This window comes from Mus musculus, chromosome 9, assembly GCF_000001635.26.
Source record: "Mus musculus strain C57BL/6J chromosome 9, GRCm38.p6 C57BL/6J".
In the NCBI taxonomy this organism is placed as follows: domain Eukaryota; kingdom Metazoa; phylum Chordata; class Mammalia; order Rodentia; family Muridae; genus Mus; species Mus musculus.
This window is the reverse complement of record NC_000075.6, coordinates 43,828,891-43,833,486: the sequence shown is the minus strand read 5'-3', so window position 1 is coordinate 43,833,486 and position 4,596 is coordinate 43,828,891. Positions and strand designations below refer to the sequence as shown.

The following is a 4,596-nucleotide window of genomic DNA, read 5'->3' as shown; positions in this document are numbered from 1 at the left end:
CAGGAGAGAGGGTGTTATCTTTGGGCCCAGCCGCTCTGGCCTGGGTCTCGGGCTGGCACCATATGGGTACCACCTCCAGTTCCCAAGCCTTCTGAAAGGAGTCGACCATGGGCAGAGGTAGCAGCCATTCAAGTGGTGCTGGCCCTGTGAGCAGCTGGGAGTTGGGCCAGGCGAAGGGGCCATGAAGGAGCTTTCTGGTGGTGGTTAGAGGCTGGAGACTTGAGGGCTGGCGTTTGAACGACGGAGAACTGGGCATCGGGCTGGGCTTAGCTTTCTTGGAAGTCCTATCTCCCCTCTAGTACATGTAGGATTCAGGGTCACTTGCCCAGGGTCACTGGTCACTGAAATGGGGCTTTCTTCTCCCCATCCTTCCGGGCTAAGGATCTCTCTTTCTCTCTTCCTCTCTCCCCCCTTCTCCCTCGCTCTCCCCCTCTCCCTCTCTCTCCCTCTCCCTTACCTCTCTCTCTAACCCCCAAGTTCATGTGTGTGTGTGTGTGTGTGTGTGTGTGTGTGTGTGTGTGTGTATGTGTGTGTGATGAAACACATGAGTTATGGCACACACAGAAGTCAGAGGATGAGGTGGAGGTCTGGAGTCTGGTCTCTCCTACCACCTTATATAGGTCACCAGGCCATCCCAAGTACCGTTACCTACCAAGGCATTTTATGGGCCTTTTCTTTGTTTTTTTTTTTTTTTTTTTTTTTTATGAGACAGGGTCTCATGTATCCCAAGCTTGCTTCAAATTCCCTACGTAGCCAGAGATAACCTTGAGTTTCTGATTCTGCCCTCTTTTACTTCCCAAATGCTAGCAGTACACCACCATGCTGGGGCTCAAACCTAGGGCCTTCTGAATGCTAAGCATTCAGTGCTACCAACTGAGCTGTATCTCCAGCCCTCTGCTCATTCTTTAGTCTGTCTTTTCCCTCTAAGGCAACTGGGCCATGGAGGAGCAAGGACATCGCTCCTACTGTTCTAGGGTTTAGCCATTCTTACCAAGGGTCGGTAGGTGGGGGAGACCCCCAGGTCATAGTAGGGGGGCTGTAGAGAAAGATCTTCTTCCTGCTGTCTCCCCAGCTCTAGGTGGAGACCCTGGAAAAGAAAGAGGGAGCTGTACAGACCACCCCACGCCCTGCTCCAGATGACTGCCCTGGAGCTTGGTGGGGGTGCTCCCCACATAGTCACCCTAACAGTGATTGGTTAGCTGTGATAATGGTACCCTGGTAGGAGCCGGCCCAAGCCAGGAACCCCACATGTGCTCAAGAAATGTTTTGTTTTGGTATGGAGACAGTCTCACGTGGCAGAGTAGCTTCTACACTGCTATGCAGCCAAGGATAGTCTTGGATGTTCTCTCTCTCTCCCTCTCTCTCTCTCTTTCCCTCTCTCTCTCCCTCTCTCTCTCCCTCTCTCTCTCTCTTTCCCTCTCTCTCTCTCCCTCTCTCTCCCTCTCTATCTCCCTCTCTCTCTCTCTCTCTCCTTCTCTCTCCCCCTCTCTCTCCCTCTCTCTCTGTTTAATTTTTGCCTCCTTCCCCACTCTCTCTTTTCAAAAAACAGGGTCTCACTAAGTGGCCCTGACTGGCCTGGGACTCACAGAGATCTGCTTGCCTCTGCCTCCCCAGTGCTGGGATTAAAGGTGTATGCCACCATTCCCTGCTTGGTCTTGGTCCTTCTGCCTCCATGTCCAGAGCATACTACCTTACTCAGTCTATTTGGTACTGGGCATTAAGCCCAGGGCTTCCTGCATGCAATGGAAACCCTCTACCAATTGAGCTACATCCCCATGGATGGTTTGGAGGCAGGGAAAGAGGACTCTCTGGCTAGGACAATCTAAGTTTGTCCTCTCTCAGAGTGGTGCAGGGGAAGGCTTTGACCTAACCTGGAAGGACTGACTGGTTCATGAAGGTACCACACTCTCTTCAGAGAAGAGTCCCTCCCTGAGGTTAGCTCTCACTAAGGTTGAGTTTACTTAGTGAGACTCTGATACTGAAAAGACTCCATTATCCCCCAGGCCAGGGATCTATCTTGTCCTGTGTTGCCCTAGGCCCACCTGAATCTCCTCAGTTGCAAGTTGACTCTGCCTGTCCGGAGCTGGCTCCAGCTTCTGGGAGAGGGACAGGTCCATCCTGAAGGGACAGAATGAAGGTGAGTTTAGTACAGGCTCAAATTGGGACCTTTGTCCCTGGCAGGACATCTGACCGCTACTGTCACAAGAGCCCCGAGCTCTGCTCCTAGGCAGCCGCAGGTGACCAGAGTCTGAGATGCGGCTGCTCAGCACAGTGAGTTGAGACTAAGGGTGAGGAGCCCATCTTTCCCAAGGGTCCAGCCCAGTCTACCTTGGACAGGGTAGGAATCCTGTGAGTCTCAGTGAGAACTCCAGAGGCCACACCCAGGGCTAGGGGAGGGAGAACACAGGACAAAATGTGGGACCATCTCAACCATCACAATAAATCGTATTTAGTGCGATATTTTTTCAAATGAAAGTTAATGCAGAAATCCATGATGAACAACATAACATTTTAAGTAAAGAGAGGATCAGTAATAGCATGCTGAGCCATATTGGAGCCTGAGGCAAAGGAAGAAATCAGTCACTCTAATTCTGTATCTATTTAAAACAGGGATATTTTGTTCATCCTAGATTTTTTTTTACACTGATTTTAATTAACAAAAAAAAATATTGTATCTAAGATTGGCATGAGGGTTGAGACAAGAGAATGGTTTGGGTCCAGAATTTTGAGTCTAGCCTGAGCAACAAACACAGTGAGACACTGTGTAAAAGCAGTAATGCTAGCCATAACGGATGAAAGAAACGAGTTAAAATGTCATTGATGGTGATGACTAGAGGTTGGGGCTCTTTCATACACCTTATGTCTCTCCATGGTCTCTGGCCCCCAGTTAGTCAGTAGCTAGGTCCTTCCTGTGTTCTCAACCTGTGGGTCGTGACCTCTTTTGGGGGGAGGTCATTTATCAGATATCCTGCATATCAGATATTTGCATTGCAATTAGTGGCAGTAACAATATTACAGCTATGAAGTAGCAATGAAATAATTTTACAGTTGGGGAGGAGCTGTATTCAAGAGTTGCAGCTAGGGAGGGTATAGGGGACTTTCAGGATAGCATTTGAAATGTAAGCGAAGAAAATATCTAATAAAAATTGAAAAAAAAAATAATAAAGAGTTGCAGCCACTGGGCTAGGGGAAGGTAAAACTGTAATAGCTATAGTAGCTCCGTTGGGCCATAGTTTTCCTCCCTGCAAATTGTGCATCTCCAAATTGGGCTGTCAAAGCGGACCTGATGGCCCGAACGCCTGCAAGGGCAAGTGCTTGCTGGGAGTTTAAGAGCCATAGAGGTGAGTTAGTGAGTGAGTGAGGCCTGTCCACACTCACCCACTGATGTCAATTCCTAACTGGCTCTTCTGCTGCCAGCGGTACAGAAGGAAGAGAGCCAGAGTCGTGCCGAGAACGAGGGCCATGGCCAATGCACCCCCAAGGAGCCTGGTTGTACTTCCTGGGCCCCCCTGGGGGAGGGGCTTTTCTGGAACCAAGAGACCAGAGGGAGAGAGAGGGAAGGAGAGAGAGAGAGAGAGAGAGAGAGAGAGAGAGAGAGAGAGAGAGAGAGAGAGAGAGAGAGAGAGACTCATGAGCTAGGAAAAGTTAGCAAGGCTGGCAAAACCCAGAAATGAAGAAATGAAGAGAGTCAGATGTCAGACCCGGAGGCAGGAGCTCTCTGACCCCACTGCAGTCTAGTGTAGGAGGGTGGTTTCCTGGGTAGATGAGGAAGCCAGAATCCCTCCCAGAACTGTCACTCCGGCCCGTGTTTCCATCCATATCTGGGACATAGAAGCATGGGGGGATCCAGAGTTGACTGAGGGTGCTCAGAGATGGGGTCCCCACCCCCTCGTTCCATTTCTGGCCCTGCAGGGGAGATCTCTGATGAGGAGTTTAATTCCTTCCCCTCCCCACCCAATTAACCAAGCAAATGAGCTAATTGGAGCCCTGCCCTCACAGCTCTAGAGAGGACTGGGATCCTGAGGGGAAGAAGGCTAAGAGATTAGATGGAAAAGGGGTGTCGGTAGGCTCCTGCAGGAATCCTCGTCTCTTCAGTCTGGAGGGACTAAAATTCACAGCGGCCTGAGGTCTAAGGTGAGGGGCCTGAATATGCCTCCTGTCCGAGATGGGGTGTGGCCCCTCTCCACTTTATATGGAGTATGCTGTCTCTCTGGGCCTTGGAAAGAAAAGGGCCCGGGATTTTATTGGGGTGTGGGGAGCTATGTCCCAGTCTGAGCTGAGCCACCAGCCCATCCTGCAGCCAGGAGTCCAGGCAGCTTTCTGGCTCTGCAGATTTGGCATGTGAAGACGCCAAAGGTGCCAAGCCCTTGTCCCTCCCTCTGCTGGGCTCCATGTCTCACCTCTGCTCTCCTTAACACTCTGGAAGGGAGAGACCGAGGAAGGAGTCATACGGAGTTCTTTCTCTGCTTCCTTCCCTCCACCGTATTATATGTAATTAAACATGGAGAGGACCTGAATAGAGATGCTAAATTGCAGTTTGCAATAAACATCATGTAGCCAATTTTCCTAAAGTGGATTTGACGAGCATTCTGCCCC

The 4,596-nt window shown here is 50.5% G+C and overlaps 1 long non-coding RNA gene across 1 annotated transcript; it reads right to left on the bottom strand.

Annotated features, from left to right (window-relative positions):
• Positions 1-817: 817 nt before the first annotated feature.
• Positions 818-3,516, bottom strand: Gm3898. Its single transcript, XR_001779344.1, has 3 exons — positions 3,379-3,516; positions 2,043-2,118; positions 818-1,087 (listed from the first exon to the last, which is right to left on the bottom strand). It is a non-coding gene; the product is annotated as a predicted gene 3898 (long non-coding RNA).
• Positions 3,517-4,596: the final 1,080 nt, after the last annotated feature.